The sequence below is a fragment of the Eurosta solidaginis genome, chromosome 5 (assembly GCF_040869045.1).
Source record: "Eurosta solidaginis isolate ZX-2024a chromosome 5, ASM4086904v1, whole genome shotgun sequence".
In the NCBI taxonomy this organism is placed as follows: Eukaryota; Metazoa; Arthropoda; class Insecta; order Diptera; family Tephritidae; genus Eurosta; species Eurosta solidaginis.
In genome coordinates, this window is record NC_090323.1 from 75,069,566 (window position 1) to 75,090,584 (window position 21,019).

Consider the following 21,019-nt stretch of genomic DNA (forward strand, 5'->3'; position numbering starts at 1 on the left):
CAGGTTCTAATGTATGTTTAAAGTTTCGATCCTCTGCAGCCTATTCCAAAATTCTTCAATTTTGTACTGAAATTAGCGAACGGTATTAAACGAAACTAATGTATATGGGGTATTCCATCCCATTTCGACCAATTATGAACTCGACTCCTTTAGAATTGGCTGAAATATTGTCTTCTTTTTCTAGCTTACGAAAGACGTTTTTCAGAATTTTTTCAAATTTTTTTATCCAACTCAAAAAAAAGTTATGAATTTAAAAAAAAAACACCGTTTTTGTTTTCAAAATGCTATAACCTTTTCAAAAATTGACCGTTTGGGATCTTTTTTTTTAAATTTGTTTTTAAATGTACTTTTCGGAAAAAATACAAAAAAAATTTTAAAATTTTTTGTTTTTAATTTTTCAGTTTTTCGAGATTTTTCGAATTTCGCTGTTTTTTTTTCTCATAAAAAAACTTCAATCAAATCTGCAATCACCCCCACTAATTCCCGGATTGGGCCGATTTTTTTTTATATTTTTTTTATTTAATTGAAAAAAAAATCTCAAAAATAAAATTGTTTTATCAATTTTATTTATATAACAAAATAATATGTAAGGAAATGATTTTTAAGTATTCTTTTCTTTATATATTATGGTAATCTACGATTTAAATGACATGTTTACTGTGTCAGTCATTAATCCTGGTTATTTTAATCGTAGATTACCATAATATATAAAGAAAAGAATACTTAAAAATCATTTTCTTACATTTTTTGTTTAATTCGTCTAGAGTACTTTTAATGCCATAAGTCGAACAAAAATTTACCAATCCTCGTGGAATTCGGTAGGGGCATAGATTCTATGACGATAACTGTTTTCTGTGAAAATGGGCGAAATCGGTTGAAGCCACGCACAGTTTTTATACACAGTCGACCGTATGTCCTTCCCTTTATATTTGGTATAAAAAATGGCCGAAATCCGACTATGACCACGCTCACTTTTTCGATATCGAAAATTACGAAAAATAAAAAAATGCCATATTTCTATACCAAATATGAAAAAAGAGATGAAACATGGTAATTGGATTGCTTTATTGACGCAAAATATACCTTTAGAAAAAACTTTGTAAAATGGGTGTGGCACCTACCATATTAAGTAGAATAAAGTGAAAAAGTTCTGCAGGGCGAAATCAGAAGCCCTTGGAATCATGGCAGGAATATTGTTCGTGGTATTACATATATAAATAAATTAGCATTCTAGAGTCACCCCTGGTCCACCCTTATGGCGATATCTCCAAAAGGCGTCCACCTCTCGAAAAGGCGTCCACCTATAGAACTAAGGCCCACTCCCTTTTAAAATACTTACTAACACCTTTCATTTGATACCCATATCGTACAAACACATTCTAGAGTCACCCCTGGTCCACCTTTATGGCGATATCTCGAAAAGGCGCCCACCTATAGAAATAAGGCCCACTCCCTTTTAAAATACTTATTAACGCCTTTAATTTGATACCCATATCGTACAAACACATTCTAGAGTCACCTCTGGTCCACCTTTATGACGATATCCCGAAATGGCGTCCACCTATTGAACTATGGCCCATTCCCTTTTAAAATACTCTTTAATACCTTCCATTTGAAACCCATGTCATACAAACACATTCCAGGGTTACCCTATGTTCATTTTGCTAAATGGTGATTTTCCCTTATTTTGTCTCCAAAGCTCTCAGCTGAGTATGTAATGTTCGGTTACAACCGAACTTAGCCTTCTTTACTTGTTTTATTTATAATTATAATTACTTAAAGGCAGCGACGATTTCAGAACCAGCGACGACGGAACCAGCTAGGAACGCATTCAAGGGGTTTGCAAAGGGGGACCATTGCCATTTTGTAGGACATAACAATCTTAAAATTGTCAGTTGAAAGCACTGTGAGTGGACAGAGTTAGAGCTAAAACCGCCTCTTAATGAAATAGTTCCGCGATAGTTGGGAACTAGTGCGATTTCTGGAGGATACCAAAACCTGCTACAATCAATAAAAATTCGGATGATTTTAGACTCCTATATTCCAGTTAATAACCACAATATTCGATGAATAGGTTAGGGTTCCTCTGCTGTGTTACTACGTACCTACACACTTATGTACTTACAATATCTGCTTATCCTAATAATTGTTTGAAATCTTTTCCACACATACATAATGTGTGCACACTTTATGTAGTTGATTTCGCTTGGTCACCTCATGGCATCGTGTGACATTTTTAAATTGACTATTGTTTGTGGTACCTTATTTGCACCTTAAATATGTGCCTCCGTATATGTATATATATACATAGATATTTTAGTCAAAAGTGGCGAGTAATATTGGGCGTTATAAAGCGCTTGTTGTGTTGGTGACAAGTTAATGATAGGTTGCCGGGACCAGCCTTCAACAAGAGTTACTTTGCTATGCCTTTGGTGTTGGCAACACTTTGCGTTCACATTGTAGCATTGTTTGGTTTTGTTGCTATTTCTGTTAGGAATATACTAACAATGAGGAAAAGAGTTTACGCCCACTTCCTTTACAAATTTTTTTCAACTTATTTTTAATTCAAAATATTGATATATTTGTTAGTGCTATTTATGTTCCTTTACAAATACATACACTGGTACACATATTTGTATGCTACTACATATCGTAACCTTAGTTAACAAAGGTCCTTACCAACAAATAAAAAATTCTACAGGAAGAGCGAATAATCTGTTGTATTCACATTCATTGCTAGTTTTTATGATATTTTAAAGGTGGCACAACTTTGTTGTTAATGGCACTATAACCTTGCAAAATTTTAGTAATGGTGTATTTTAACACATCATACCAATATGCGTAAACACTACTTGTAAAAAATCTTGATTAGTGCCTTTGTAAGTTAGCGCAACGATATGTAATTGCGTATTCAATAATAAAAATAATAGATAGCACCTTGTTTCATTAAACTCCAATTCCTTTTTTTCTTTCTTGCGTATTCAATAATAAAAATAATAGATAGCACCTTGTTTCATTAAACTCCAATTGCTTTTTTCTTTCTTGTTTCTTGTTAGATCCATTTATCCCCGTCTCTTATGCCGCGGGTATAATCTAAACCCCTGACGCGCAGGGGATCCCAGGGTTACATTCGCAAGAATTTTAAAAAAATTCGACACACAAGAATTCTACCTCTTCAACCAGATACATAGGTATAAACAAGCCCTTAGCCCCATCCACAAAGAACCGACAAAGTCTAATATCGATAAATGCCCGGCGAACTATATGACCTAATTCCAATGTTAAAATACTCTAAACAGCAGGGGTTTTCTTCTGTATTTGGTTGTTTGCACAAAACACTAAAGCTGCATTTATAAAATGTGAACGACGACAAGAACGTTCGCTGTCATGTACTTGGCAGCCTTCATACAGTTATTACTTGTTATTCTCGTTGTCGTTTACATGTATACCTTGACTTATTTTTAAAGGTGGTACCTCGTCATATTCCTGGTAGTGAGAATACGTCTCTTTGTGAGGATGACGATCTCCGTATTTGCTGTTGCTAGCTGGAGACCGTGGTCAGCCATCCATATTTACATTTCGCAAGACTTGGTTTTATTTTAGCTGGACCAGCTCGCAGCTTGGTGCTGTTATCACAGCTGCCACGTCGTCTGCAAAAGCAACGAGGAAGGTGCTTTCTGGCATGCCCAATCGAAGAAGACTAACGTAAGTATAGATCCATTTCGGGAACTACTAAATTCCTTCATTGGCAACGTTTAGGCGCCGCAATTGGCAAGAAACATGATAGATGTAGAAATAATAAAGACAATCAAACAACCGCTGTTATAGCTAATTGGTTATAGCAGCGGCCCTTAACTTGCCGATGAAGGAATTAAGAAATTTTCGAAATTGACCTATACAACGAGCTTTGACAGTTGTCTAAATTTTTTCCTTTTTCTAATCTCATTTAAACAAATTTTTCATTTAAGAAAAAATGTATCATAACAATAATAAGATAAAATAGTTATTGTTGGCCCCTGAGCTCGAACCCGCGATCTTACAAGTCAGTAGGCCGACATAACAACAAAAAATTGTTTTTTTGATTTGTTTTATTTCAAATGACTGAACCCTGATATTTTCATAGTATATACATATGTACTGGAGTTATTTAGATGGAGTTGCTGCCTTTTGCGTCACTTAAATGTGTTTTGGGTTCAACTACTCGTCTCATAATGATGAAAAGTTTTGCAGACATCCTTGAGAGTGATCGTAGTGCTCTCAAATGTGTTCCCATCCTTAAAAAAACGGTACAAAGTTCCAACTGCTTTGTTGACTTGCCGTTGGAAGTTTGAAGTAAAACATATGCCCTTCTAACATGATAAAAAATTGATAAAAAGGTACTCCAAAAACCCCTGACAGTTAAATTCATGATACATTAATGTGTTACCAAGCTTTTATTTAGCAATGAATGTCACGTGATAGAAGGGTCACGAGGCAGTCGTCCTAGTTCCAGAAGATGAAGGGTCCTTCGATATTCACCTAATACAACAACAACAAAAATAAATATGAAAAAGTACTCTAGGTAGCATATTTTACTCCTGGAAAATGTAAAAAAACACCTTTTCAGGGACAGCATTGGTGACAGCATAGTCGAATGACAAAACAAAGAAGAATTTATAGCTAGACAATTGACTGCTTACTTCACCTGGTTATTCCACCATGAACTATACAAAGCTGTTAAAATAAATTTGTCACATGTACCTCGGCTAAAATTCAAGAGTGCCCCTTCGAGGGAGTACTTTTACTAAAATAGGTTTTCTTAACAATTGTTTCTGTTTTTATCGGCCTATTGATAAATCATTCATGGTTCGAATCGAGCTCAAGGCCAGAACAATAATTTTTTTCTAATGATAATTATTGTTTTTTTAGTAATCGGGGATTGCCCATATTGCTTTTTTTTTTTAAATGTATGAAAACATTTATTTGAAGCAATTTTTTAATTTTATAATTTATTTAATAATTTGGGAAAAATTTAAACAACGTGACATCCGTCCTGATGTCACGTTGTTTAAATTTTTCCCAAATTATTAGATAATTATTGTTATTTTTAATTTTTCTAAATTTGTAAAATTGTATTTCCAAAAACAAAATACAATTTTTCAAATTTAGAAAAATTAAAAATAACATTAATTATCATTAGAAAAAAATTATTGTTCTGGTCTTGAGCTCTATTCGAACCTTGAATAAAATAGGTTTTCTCAAATAATGTTAAATCAAAATGTGCTGCGACCTTTTATGGAAAAAAATGTGAAAAATTTAAAAGCCCCATAATCGCCTAGAGGAAAATCATTTTGTTTTTCGATACTTAGTAGGGCTGGGACTATCCGCATATTCGAATATCCGGATATCCATACGGATATCCGTTGACACGGATAAAATCCGGACGGCGTGGATATACGATTAATATTCGTTTGTGAAACGGATATCCGAATTAATAACAATAACAATAAATTCGTGGGGCATTTAAATCAATTAACAGCGTTTTTCACAATATTGTGACGAATATTAGCAACGCTAAAGGATACTATCATCTCTAAGCCGATACTGAGCAGTGACTTGTATGCACATAAACAAATTAATCATTATGTCTACACATATGTCCATACAAGCAGCGGGGAACAACGCACAAACACATGCATATATCTGAGATACTCCCAAAAGTAGGCAATAATTTGTGCAAGTATCACTCACATATACACACGCGCATATGAGAAGCTATACACGTGCATCTGTAGTCATAATTTTATAGCTGGTAACTAAGTAAATTATGGAAACGCCTAGAAGTATGGAATGAGGAAATCGATGAGTATAAAAGAGCGCAATCTGAGCAACCAGAAATGAGTTTCATTTAAGCACGCTATCTGTCGAGAATTAGTAGTATTGTGAAGTACTTGAATAAAGGCCATTTTGCATTATTTAATAGTGGAGTTATTTATTCAACAGTTTACTGATTCGAACGTTAGTAGAAGGTTGCAAATAAGAGGAATTTCAGTAAATTCGTTACAATTGGTGTCAGAAGAGGAATTGTTGAATAAATTCCGAAGATTGCGAATACAACTTGGACATGGCATAATTGAGTGAATTAAATATCCAGCAACTGCAAAAGGAGTTGGAGAACCCTGGATTGAATACAACCGGCAATAAGATCGAACTTCAAGCACGGCTACGAGAGGTAATGGAGTCGCAAGGAATTGATGTGGACGAGTATGTATGTTATCCTGATGGGGACGAGACAACAACAAAAATTGGAGAGAAAAACGAAACATCGCAGAGAGTTTCGACACAGACTTGAACATGATTTTAGCTGCAATATCTGCACAAACGTCGACGGTAGCATCCAAGATGGAAAAACAACTAGAATCCCAGGAGAACCGTATAAAATCCAAGATTGAAGCCCAGGAAAGACAAATGTCATCTCAACTGGCAGAACAGAAGACATATACGGCATCCAAGATGGAATCACAGGAGACACATATATCCGAAATGTCGTCGCAAATGTCATCTCAGCTGGAATCGTAGGAGAACCGTATAACAGCGAAGATTGAAGCACAAGAGACACGAATATCCGAAATGTCGGCGCAAATTTCAGCACAGATATCATAGCAGATCTCTGCTCAACTGGAAGAGCAAGAAGGACGTATTTTCTCGAAGTTGGAGGCGCAAGATACACAAATTTTACAGTTTGAGGAAAAACTCGAGGCGAGGTGGATGCTTTGAGAGGACGTATCGAGCAGTTGCAACTAAATCGCCCAGCAGTTTCAACGAATAGTCCAAAGGTAAAAACACCATACTTTGACGGTTCTGTTCCTTTCCAGGTCTTTAAGCTACAATTTGAGAAGACCGCAACAGTGAACAACTGGAATGCTGAAGATAAAGTTGCTGCACTTTTCGTAGCATTGAAAGGACCAGCTGCCGAAATCTTACAGACTATTCCAGAGTACGAACTGAACAGTTATGACGTATTGATGGCTGCTGTAGAACGACGGTACGGAAGCGAACACAGGAAACAGATATATCAAATAGAATTGCAAAACCGTTACCAAAAATCTAATGAGACTTTGCAAGAGTTTGCTTCGGATGTTGAAAGGCTGGCAAATTTAGCGCATGCGGACGCACCCGTGGAATATACCGAATGGGTAAAAATCCAGAGCTCTATTAATGGAATACAGGATATCGAAACGTAGAGAGCGACATACGGAAACCCAAAACCTACATTCACAGAAACGGTATCACATGCTCTGATTCAGGAAACAGCATCGCTTCTGTGTAAGCCAGCGTTCAAAGCACGCCGTGTGGAGGTAGTACGGCCAGAGTGGGTGACGCAATATTGGAGTCGCTGAAAGGATCGCAAAAGCGAAGTGAGAGAGTTATCAAATGTGGAAAGCCAGGGTACATTGCACGTCATTGCGATCTTGATCCTAGTGGTTGTAACAGCATGGGTGGTCTTAATAACAAAGCTGAAAGGGACGAGGAAGAGCGAGTAAGATGTAGAGATCGAGAGCTAGCTCCAGCTATTGAATGTCCTGTGATATCTGTGTCGCAAATTGGGAGGAAATCAAGCAGTCTTACCGTCAGAGGGAATATGGATGGCAAAGAACGTGTACTGACTGTAAATCCGGGCGCATCTTATTCGTTAATTCGATCTAATTAGGTTGCGTAGTATAACCAAGTCCTGGGAGAAGTGATCTGTGAATTCTTAATTAGGAAGTTCATCGTTCTACACAAATACGTTGTGTAGGAGATCGTTGATGAAGTCATAATAGGAGTGGACTTCTTATTTGACCATGACATTAGGATCGATATTCAGAGAAAGACTATGCGCTATAAAAACAAGGATGTGCCACTTAATTTCAGTTTGTATTTCATTGGCCAAACAACAGAGTGCGAGGGAACGATCCAGGATAATGAGTAGTAAGATGAAACGCAGGTGCGATGAGAACAATAATTCGGATGGTTTCTTGGGGGGATATTTGGTACTGTTATACAACCCTCACCGGCGGAAAGGTGTTCCATCCAAATTTTGGTGCAGTTGGGAAGGCCCGTACAAAGTTGTGAAGAAGATCAGTGATACCATCTACCGCATACAAAGCATTGAGAACCCACGAAATAGAAGAGTGGTATATTTGGAGATGCTAGCGGCGTTTAGATCAGGAAATTTGTCTGATCGGGACTATCAGACTTAGCTGGAGGTCAGTGTGACGAATATTAGCAACACTACGGGATACTATCGCGGCCACCGTGGCGTGATGGTAGCGTGCTCCACCTACCACACCGTATGCCCTGGGTTCACACCCCGGGCAAAGCAACATCAAAATTTTAGAAATAAGGTTTTTCAATGAGAGGAAAATTTTTTTAAGCGGGTTCGCCCCTCGGCAGTGTTTGGCAAGCGCTCCGGGTGTATTTCTGCCATGAAAAGCTCTCAGTGAAAACTCATCTGCCTTGCAGATGCCGTTCGGAGTCGGCATAAAACATGTAGGCCCCGTCGGGCCAATTTGTAGGGAAAATCAAGAGGAGCACGACGCTCGGCCTTAGAACTCTTCGGAGGTTATCGCGCCTTACATTTATTTTTATTTTTTTAAGGGATACTATCATCTCTAAGCCGATACTGAGCAGTGACCTTTATGCACATAGTCAAATTAATCATTACGTCTACACATATTTCCATACAAGCAGCGGAGAGCAACGCACAAACACATGCATATAACTGAGATACTCCAAAAAGTAGGCAATAATTTGTGCAAGTATCACTCACATATACACGCGCATATGAGAAGCTATACACGTGCATCTGTAGTTATAATTTTATAGCTGGTAACTAATTAAATTCTGGAAATGCCTAGAAGTATGGAACGAGGAAATCGAAGAGTATAAAAGAGCGCAATCTGAGCAATCAGAAATGAGTTTGATTTAACTCGATCTGTCGAGAAGTAGCAGTATTGTGAAGTACTTGAATAAAGGCAATTTTGCATTATTGAATAGTGGAGTTTTTTATTCAACAGTTTAGTGATTCGAACGTTAGTAGAAGGTTGCAAATAAGAGGAATTTCAGTAAATTCGTTACAATATAAACAAATGGCACTGTTTTATTTTCACTTGTTTGCAAAATTGTAGCTTTTTAATTTTTGACGTTAATTTAATAATCTAAAAACATATTTTGTGAATAATTTTTCGATTTTTGTTTCGTTCAATTCTGATATGCAGATATTCAACTTTTATATTCCAGTATCCGGACATACGGATATCCGGATATCCGTTTACGTATCCGGATAGACGAACAGCGGATATCCGGATTTTCCAATTATGAATCCGGATAGCCGGATTTTTTGCTTAGCTATCCGGTTATTGGAATATCCCGTTTATCCGGATAATTGAAAAATCCGGATGCATGTCTCAGCCCTAATACTTAGGTAAGGTTTCACAAAAAAAGGTGCCAAAGGTACCCCAGTTTCCTCAAATTCAAATATGCACCTGCGTTTTAAAATTTTATACTTATCGCAGACAAAACAAACAAGTAAGGAAGGCAAAGTTCGGGTGTAACCGAACATTACATACTCAGCTGAGAGCTATGGAGGAAAAATAAGGGAAAATCACCATGTAGGAAAATGAACCTAGGGTAGCCCTGGAATGTGTTTGTATGACATGTGTATAAAATGGAAGGTATTAAAGAGTATTTTAAGAGGGAGTGGGACATAGTTCTATAGGTGGACGCCTTTTCGAGATATCGTCATAAAGGTGGACCAGGAGTGACTCTAGAATTTGTTTGTAGGATATGGGTATCAAACAAAAGGTGATAATGAGTATTTTAAAAGGGAGTAGGCCTCAGCTCTATAGGTGGACGCCTTTTCCAGATATCGCCATAAAGGTGGACCACGGGTGACCCTATAATGAGTTTGTATGATATGGGTATCAAATAAAAGGTACTAATGAGGGTTTTAAAAGGGAATGGTGGTAGTTGTATATGTGAAGGCGTTTTCGAGATATCGACCAAAATGTGGACCAGGGTGACCCAGAACATCATCTGTCGGGTACCGCTAATTTATTTATATATGTAATACCATGAACAGTATTCCTGCCATGATTCCAAGGGCTTTTGATTTCGCCCTGCAAAACTTTTTCATTTTCCTCTACTTAATATGGTAGGTGTCACACCCATTTTACAAAGTTTTTTTCTAAAGTTATATTTTGCGTCAATAAACCAATCCAATTACCATGTTTCATCCCTTTTTCGTATTAGGTATAGAATTATGGCATTTTTTTAATTTTTCGTAATTTTCGAAATCGAAAAAGTGGTCGTGGTCATAGTCGGATTTCATTTTTTATACCAATACAAAGTGAGTTCAGATAAGTACGTGAACTGAGTTTAGTAAAGATATATCGATTTTTGCTCAAGTTATCGTGTTAACGGCCGAGCGGAAGGACAGGCCGTCGACTGTGTATAAAAACTGGGCGTGGCTTCAACCGATTTCGCCCTTTTTCACAGAAAGCAGTTACCGTCCTAGAATCTAAGCCTCTACCAAATTTCACAAGGATTGGTAATGTTTTGTTCGACATATGTCATTAAAAGTATCCTAGACAAATTAAATGAAAAAGGGCGGAGCCACGCCCATTTTGAAATCTTCTTTAATTTTTGTATTTTGTTACACCATATCATTACTGGTGTTGAATGTTGACATAATTGACTTATATACTGTAAAGATATTAAATTATTTGTTAAAATTAGACTTTAAAAAATTGTTTTTTTTTTTTGTTAAGTGGGCGCGGTCTTTCTCCGATTTTGCTAATTTTTATTAAGCATACATATAGTAATAGGAGTAACGTTCCTGCCAAATACCATCATGATACCTTCAACGACTGCCAAAAATATAGCTTGCAAAACTTTTAAATTACCTTCTTTTAAAAGTGGGCGATGCCAAGCCCATTGTCTAAAATTTTACTAATTTTCTATTCTGCGTCATAAGTTCAATTCACCTACCAAGTTTCATCGCTTTATCCGTCTTTGGTAATGAATTATCGCACTTTTTGTGTTTTTCGAAATTTTCGATATCGAAAAACTGGGCGTGGTTATAGTCCTCTTTCGTTGATTTTAAATAGCGGTCTGAGATGAGTTCCCAGGAACCTACATACCAAATTTCATCAATATACCTCAACATTTACTCCAAGTTATCATGTTAACGGGCGGACGGACATGGCTCAATCAAATTTTTTTTCGATACTGATGATTTTGATATATGGGAGTCTATATCTATCTCGATTCCTTTATACCTGTACAACCAACCGTTATCCAATCAAAGTTATTATACTCTATGAGCTCTGCTCAGCTGAGTATAGAAAGGCACATCTCAAAACAGTTTTACAGCGATGTTTCTGCATAAATCGATAAACTAATCCTTCACGAAATATCAACACATACATTAATTTCTCAGTGGTTATCATATTCAACTATGAAACGTTTCTCAATCATGTCTTTGCAAAGATTTTATTTGTTTTGTGCTATACAGAGGCATTCACATAAAGTCTGTCTAATTTTGAGTAGTGACCCTTCTTGATTCGAGAACCAGGGTATTATTGTGATTACACAATCCCACGTCGAGTGTTTAAAAAGTCCCAACGGCTTATGAAATTGAAGCATTTAAATGGCAAAATTTTATTTGCACTCTAAGAAAACAAAATAAAAATATACAACAAAATTATTCGCATTTGCGAAGGCGGGCACACTTTGGAGTTCACAGTTAAATTTTCTTCTCGTATTAACGATGTGGCAACAAGAAAGTGGTTTCTTGTTTTTTTTCAGGATACGTACATACAAACCTTTGCATTCTTTGATACAGAAAAGCTATGTATCAAGAGAAATCTTGGACAGAAAAGGACACACTCAAGTGTACTTTAAAATAAATTATTATGTAAATAAAGTTGCCCACAAAAAATATATGTATGAATTGGTTAATAGCAGCGTTGACAACAATAATGTGGTGGTGATTACTTTTTTTCATCCTTCACTTAGTTTTTTTTTCTCTTTTCAAATTTGATTTCGATTTCTTCTTTTTATATGCCATTTTATGCTGTTATTTATTATATTTTTACATCTTATTAAATACTTGCTTATTCAAATTCAACTCCACTACTCGTTTATCAATGTGTTTTTTGTGCATATTTAAAATTCTGGATAAGAATTCGAGTTTGGTTTGTTTGCTGATTTGTTTTGTATTGATTTGCATGCTGTGGTGGTATTGGTTGTGGTTGAGTGTCAGGTCTCCATTCAATTGTGTCATTTGCAGCATTTACTACAATGAAAGAAAATAAGTAAATTTGCCCAAAATTTTTTTACCCAAACTTTTATTTAAACAAGTAAAGGTGTCTAAGTTCGGGTGTAACCGAACATTATATACTCAGCGTGAGTTTCAATTGTACATTTCTTTTCATATAAATTACTTTTCTACATAACACGTGGCACCGGCCGTTTAAAAAAATGTCTCCCCATTTCCTCTTAAAATAAAACTTGATTAGTGAAATAGTATTGATTCAAAACTATTTTTTGGTAAGTTGTAGCTTATCCGATATCTCTCCTATCGCCAGTAGCCAAGACGCTTGAAGCCATTTTGCTCCACTACTTCAAATTGCAGCTAGCCTGTCATCACCATGGCTTTAGGAATCTCCATAGCACCACCACCGCGCTAAACGCCATTAGCACTCAGATAAATTGCGGTTGAAATCAAAACCCCCACCACATAACAGTACTCGTTGCGCTAGACTTATCAAAAGCTTTGGATACGGTCAACCATGGCACGTTACTGCAAGACCTGGAAGGGTCTACCCTTCCCCCATGTCTTAAAAGGTGGACCGCAAATTATCTGGGTGGTCGGCAGGCATCGGTGCAATTCAGAAACGAAACATCAAAACCAAGAAGAATTAATCAAGGAGTGCCACAGGGTGGTGTCTATCCCCACTTTTGTTTAACTTTTACATATCAAAGCTACCTTCGCCAACAGAAGGAGTTACTATCGTTTCTTACGCCGATGACTGCACAATAATGGCCACAGACCCAGACCCACAGATCGATGAGTTTTGCAACAGAATAAACGGCTACCTCCTGATCTCTCCAGTTTTTTCGCCTCGCGAAACCTGGCATTATCACCTACTAAATCCTCCGCGACCTTATTTACAACATGGACGTCCCAAATTTCCACCATTTTGAACATCCACGTTGATGGCACTACGCTGCCGACTGTCCAACAATCCAAAAACTTGGGTGTGACGTTTGATTAGGATCTACATTTTGGTGAGCATGCAGCCGCAATTGTACCGAAAATCCAGAGCCGTAATAAAATCCTCAAATATCTTGCTGGCAATACTTGGGGAAAAGACAAAGAAACGCTTTTTACCACTTACAAAGCAACTGGCCAGCCGATTGAATGCTACGCGTCCCCTATATGGTCGCCAAGCCTAAAAACTACTCACTGGAAGAAGCTACAGGCCTGCCAAAATACTGCTCTCAGATTCGCCACGGGTTGTCTTCTTATGTCCCCAGAACACCATCTACATAACGAGGCGAGAGTACTCCCCATCAGGGAGAGAAATGAGATGCTAACCAAACAGTTCCTGTTGAATACCCAGAAACCTGGGCATCCCAACAGACATCTGATTGATGAGCCAACACCGCCCAGTGGCTTAAGGCGTCATCTCCGCAAGCATTATGAGGAATACGGCACCTGAGAACTCAGCCGCATGAAACAAAAAAATACAAGCAGGTCCTCAGTGACAGGTTAAACTCTTACCTATCCAGAAACAACCCCGACATACAAAATGTATGTCCTGCTGGTAACGTGGTCCCACATGACACCGACCATCTTTTAGTTGTAATGTGGAACCAACGCCTCTAATACCCTCACATTATTGTCCACCCCTGATGAAACAGCAAGTTTCCTTGGACTCCCGTTAGAGGATATTGATGACAATTTGTGATGGGTCGCACCTATTGGATGCGGCGAAGCACTGCTACAACAAAAACAACAGCACGCCGTCTAGCGGAACTTTGATTTCTATAAATTGTATTGTCACCGGGTCTCGAACTATGTGCTAAGTTACAAGTCTCTGGGTAACCGGAAAGTTAGTTAAAAATGGATTGAAGGATCCCCAAATTCAAATTAATTTACCTAAAGTCTCGATCCATGGGCCAACTAGCGGTATTTTGTGATAAAATGTTGCATTGTCACCGGGTTCTGACTTAAGGCCCAAGTTTAATATCTCCAGCTCACCTGGAAGTTAATCAAAAATCGATTGTAAGATTCCCCTAGTTTTTCAAGGATTTGTAGTTATTTCACTTAGTGCCACCTAGCAGAATTTTGTTTTCTGTAAGTTGTATTGTCACCAAGTCTCGAACGTTGTGCCAAGTTTCAAGTCTCTACCGGGAAATTAGTTAAAAATGGATTGAAAATTCCCAAATCAAAAATTAATTTTCTCAATATCTCGATCCATGCGCCACCTAGCGAAATTTGTTTGATCAAATATTGCATTGTCGCCGGGTTCTGACTCACGGCCCAAGTTTCAAGTCTCTAGCTCACCGGGAAGTTACTTCAAAATCGATCGCAAGATGCTCTGCGTTGAGTTTCAGGGATTTTCGCTTATCGCGATTCGTCTGCCACCTGGCGGCATTTTGAAAAAATGGCCGAAATCCGACTATAACTTTAGAAAAAACTTTGTAAAATGGGTGTGACACCTACCATATTAAGTTGAAGAAAATGAAAAAGTTCTGCAGGGCGAAATCAACAGCCCTTGGAATCTTGGAAGGAATACTGTACGTGGTATTACATATATAAATAAAGTAGCAGTACCCGACAGAAGATTTTCTGGATCACCCTGGTCCACATTTTGGTCGATATCGCGCAAACGCCTTCACATATACATCTAAGGGCCACTCGCTTTTAAAGCCCTCATTAATACCTTTAATTTGATACCCATATCGTACAAACACATTCTAGAGTCAACCCTGGCCCACCTTAATGGCGATATATCGAAAAGGCGTCCACCTAGAGACCTAAGGCACACCCCTTTTAAAATGCTCAGTAACACCTTTCGTTTGATACCCATATCGTACAAACATTCTAGAGTTACCCTTGTTCCACCTTTATGGCGATATCTCGAAAAGGCGTCCACCTATAGAACTGAGGATCACTCCCTTTTAAAATACTCATTATCACCTTTCATTTGATACCGATATCGTACAAGCACATTCTATAGTCACCCCTGGCCCACCTTTATGGCGATATCCCAAAAAGGCGTCCACCTATAGAACTGAGGATCACTCCCTTTTAAAATACTCATTATCACCTTTCATTTGATACCCATATCGTACAAACACATTCTAGAGTCACCCCTGGCCCACCTTGATGGCGATATCTCGAAAAGGCGTCCACCTAGAGACCTAAGGCACACTCCCTCTTAAAGTGCTCAGTAACACCTTTCGTTTGATACCCATATCGTACAAACATTCTAGAGTTACCCTTGTTCCACCTTTATGGCGATATCTCGAAAAGGCGTCCACCTATACACCGAAGGCCCACTCGCTTTTAAAATACTCATTAACACCTTTCATTTGATTCCCATATCGTACAAACACATTCTAGAGTCACCCCTGGTCCACCTTTATGGCGATATCTCGAAACGGCGTCCACCTATGGGACTAAGGATCACTCCCTTTTAAAATACTCATTAACACCTTTCATTTGATACCCATATCGTACAAACATATTCTAGAGTCACCCCTGGTCCACCTTTATGGCGATATCTCGAAAAGACGTTCACCTATAGAACTAAAGCCCATTCCCTTTTAAAATACTCATAAACACCTTTCATTTGATGCCCATATCGTACAAACACATTCTAGAGTCACCCCTGTTCCACCTTTATGGCGATATCTCGAAAAGGCGTTCACCGATAGAACTAAGGCCCATACCCTTTTAAAATACTCATTAACACCTTTCATTTGATACCGATATCGTACAAGCACATTCTATAGTCACCCCTGGCCCACCTTTATGGCGATATCTCGAAAAGGCGTCCACCTATGGAACTAAGGATCACTCCCTTTTAAAATACTCATTAACACCTTTCATTTGATGCCCATATCATACAAACACATTCTAGAGTCACCCTGGTCCACCTTTATGGCTATTTCTCGAAAACGCGTTCACATATACAACTAAGGCACACTCCCTTTTAAAATACTCATTAACACCTTTCATTTGATGCCTATATCTTACAAACAAATTCTAGAGTCAGCCCTCGTCCACCTTTATGGCGATATCCCTAAATGGCGTCTATCCATAGAACTATAGCCTACTCTCTCTTAAAATACTCTTTAATACCTTCCATTTGATACACATGTCATACTACCACATTCCAGGGTTACCCTATGTTCATTTTCCTACATGGTGATTTTCCCTTATTTTGTCTCCATAGCTGTCAACTGAGTATGTAATGTTCGGTTACACCCGAACTTAGCTTTCCTTACTTGTTTTATACTCAGCGTGCTTTGCACACATGATTGGATAACGGTTGTTTGTACAGGTATAAAGGAATCGAGATAGATATAGATTTCCATATATCAAAATCATCAGTATCGAAAAAAAATTTGATTGAGCCATGTCCGTCAGTCCGTTAACACGATAACTTGAGTAAATATTATAATATCTTCACCAAATTTGGTACACGAGCATATCTGGACCCAGAATAGATTGGTGTTGAAAATGAGCGAAATCGGATGATAACCACGCCCACTTGTTGTATATATAACATTTTGGAAAACACAAAAAACCTGATTATTTAGTAAATAATACACCTAGAATGTTGAAATTTTACGTGTGGACTGATATTGAGACTCTTGATAAAAATTCGAAAACATTTTTTAAAATGGGCGTGGCACCTCCCACTTGTGATGAGGTTGCCTTTACTATAAGGAATGCAATCGGTTAAGAACCACGTCCACTTTTATATAAAAGATTTTTAGAAGGGTCGTGGACGAATAAAATAAGCTATATCTTTGCAAAAAAGAGTGCTGGGTCACCGATTAAGAACCACTGCATTGCCAGTTAGCTCACACAATTTAAAACTCTATTTTCTTTAAGTTATAATTGAAGGCCACAGCTATCGCGGTCATCCACCTGAATTACCGATATTTGCTGGCAATTATGCTAGTACATGTTATTGGTGTAGCCTAACGCTAGTTACTCAACTATTAATAATTTCTCAATCTCTTTGTCAGCTCATTTGCATTGCTTAAAATCATATGTACATACACATACATACTTATTATATGCTGGAAAGTGCAATTATGAATGCTGCAACAACTGTATATTTTTTTGTATAAGAGAATTTGTGTGGGCTCACTATTGAAAATTATGTATTTAGGAAAGTGAATTTGTAAAATAAAAGTTAGTCTAACAGCTGACCACCGTGTGTTCCCTTCGCCATAATTTCGGATCATTTCGCATAATAGACATTTATACATTGTTAGAAAAACTCTTTTAACCCTACAGGTTTGGCGCCCAACGTGGGGCTCGAATTTCGTAAGTAACACATCAAGTTGGGCACTAGTCGCCATCGTTGGACGTACCATCGTGGACATCGTCAATGCTACAAATTAATAAATAAAAATAAATGTAAGGCGCAATAACCTCCGAAGAGATTTTAGGCCGAGCTTCACTTCCAATTTGCGTCGTGCTCCTTTTAATTTTCTTACAATTTGGCGGGACGGGACCTACTTGTTTTATGCCGACTCCGGATGGCATCTGCAAGGCAGATGAGTTTTCACTGAGAGCTTTTCATGGCAGAAATACACTCGGAGTGCTTGCCAAACACTGCCGAGGTGCGACCCCGCTTAGAAAAATTTTCTTCTAATTGAAAACCCTTATTTCTAAAATTTTGATGTTGCTTTGCCCGGGGTGTGAACCCAGGGCATTCGGTATGGTAGGCGGAGCACGCTACCATCACACCACGGTGGCCGCCGTCGCTACAACACAGCACATATTGGAAAATGCCGCTTGCAAATCCACGTCATTATCGCTCTACAGCTGTTCTTGCATTGCAGTAAACACCGCATTTCTCTGCTGCCGTCGCTTCAACCCTCACTCATCTCGGACATTGCTGCTTGCCAGTCTACGTCACAATCGCTACAAATAGGTTGGATCGGCGCTTCTGTTGTTTGCTAGCAGTAAAAACCGCATATCTCCACGCACGTAAGTATGTATGTATGCACCTTGTTTGACCACCCTTGCTTATAGTTAACATTGCCACTGTCGAAACCCTTTAATTGTTCCCATATACAGCCGACTCTGATTTACTTATTAACTTTTTAAAATTTAATAGCCGTCAAAATGTCTTTGGATGAACTAAATCAACAACGCGCAAATACTAAGAATAATATTACACGCATTAAGAACATTGTTGAGGCTAGTTTGCGTACCGGAGGTAAAATTCTTTCAATTGCCGAATATAAATATTGCTTGGGTATTCTTGAATCCTACTTCAAGCAGGTACTTTCCATCCAAACTGATATAGAAAAATTGGATACCGAAGATGGAGGGCACGCCGACCCTGAGGAGTTATACGTCGCCACAAAATTAGCAATCCAAACACAGCTGGTAGAAGATCGCAACATTACTCTTTCGGAAAATAACTGCGCTGTGCAGCAGAGCACAGAATTGCCAAAACTAAAACTTCCAAAATAGTATGTTTATGAGGCGTCTGGATCACATTTTGTATGGAAAGCTCGAAGCATGTCTCACCCTAAAAACTTTCTACTTTTGGACCAGTCTGTCACCAGTCTGGCCTTAGGAATGGGGCAGTTCAATATTTTCGGTCAGTCTGGGTGAGTCTGACCGAAGGAATGAAACCAGGTCTATATTTATCTTGACCTGAAATTTTTACCACCTCCCAAAATCATTCAACAATCCCGCTAGGTGGCGCATACGTTTTTTCGGTTTGTGTTCTGGCTGAGCTCACCTCTGGCTGATCTCTGGCTAACTTCCGCTAGGTGGCGCATAAGAAAAAGCTTAGTAGTGTATAAGAAAAAGCTTAGAGCTTTTTACCTTTAGCAGAGCTTTGCCGTAAACATGACGGCATATAAATTATATTATATATGTATATCAACAAACCGCAAAATACATACCGACACAGACATATCCATCCATATACATACATTTAGATAAGGGCTACTTGTCTCAATGCATATAAATTGGACATGTTTTGAGTAAAAAAAAATGAGGATCGTTAAATGGGTGGCCCTACATTTTTAAAGGACCGCAAATTTTTAAATGTCCCCTCATATTTATGATGAGTCCTAGACTTCGCACGAGTAGTTTTAAAGAGTCCCATAAATTTCTAATCGCGACTGCTCCCCAATTTCCCCACCCACCCGCCTTTTTTATCGTCTGCAAAAAGTAGCAGTTGGACACCTGTAGTACCGCCCAACCCCAACCCCGAACCCCAATTCCCCAACCCCCAATTTGGTGCAAAGAATTATTTTTTTTATAACTGTATCCTTTGTGGCATCAGGATTTACTTCTTTTAATTTTTCGATTAAAGTCGCATAATCATTATTCTTTTTAATTCTATTACAATAATCTTTGCTTTTTACTTGCCACAATGATGGCAAAGATTTATACATTTCAATAAATTCACTCAGAAATTTTTTATTGTCCATTTTACTTTTCCGCGCACGTCTGTTCCGTTCAGAAATTACTACGATTATGAACGCACGAACAGTTCGCGCAAATGTTCGCCAAAAATTAAAATATTTTGATTTTTGGCGAACATTTGCGCGAACTGGCAAACACCACCATACACGACAGAAAAGGTCGCAGAAACATGACATAACCGGAATGTTCGCGGAAATGTTCGTGTCGTGTATTTGGCGCTTAAAACGGGCCTGTCAGGCACCCGATCAGGGACAGATTGTTAACTAAAGGTTATCTTAATATGGAACTCATGATTTTCCATTATTGTACATTTTATTTGTATGTACATACTTACACATATGATTGTACATGGGAACATCAACAAACTACAAAATACATGCCGATGGTCACATCCATCCATGTGAAACTTGTTCCAATGTAAATACTTACTTTTTTTGTCAAATAAATCTTTTTCAAATAAATAAAAACAATTTTTATACTCAGTTGAGCAGAGCCCAGTCACCCCTGGTCCACGTTTATGGCGATATCTCGGAAAGGCGTCCACACATAGAACTAAGGCCCACTCCTTTTTAAAATACTCATTAACACCTTTCATTTGATACACATATTGTACAAACGCATTCTAGAGTCACCCCTGGTCCACTTTCATAACGATATTCCGAAAAGGCGTCCACCTATAGAACTAAGGCCCACTTCCTTTTAAAATACTCATTAACACCTTTCATTTGATACCCATATTGTACAAACGCATTCTAGAGTCACCCCTGGTCCACTTTTATAACGATATTCCGTAAAGGCGGCCACCTATAGAACTAAGACCCACTCCCTTTTAAAATACTCATTAAAACCTTTCATTTGATACCCATATCGTACAAATAAATTCTAGAGTCCACCTTTATGGCGATATTTCAAAAAGGCGTCCACCTATAGAACTAAGGCCCAAGGCCTTTTAAAATACTCATTAGCACCTTTCATTTGATACCCATATTGTACAAACGCATTCTAGAGTCACCCCTGGTCCACTTTTATAACGATATTCCGAAAAGGCGTCCACCTATAGAACTAAAGCCCACGCCGTTTTAAAATACTCATTAACACCTTTCGTTTGATATCCATATTGTACAAACGCATTCTAGTGTCAACCCTGGTCGACTTTTATAACAATATTCCGAAAAGGCGTCCACCTATAGAACTAAGGCCCACTCCCTTTCAAAAATACTCATTAACACCTTTCATTTGATACCCATATCGTACAAACAAATTCTAGAGTCACCCCTGGTCCACCTTTAT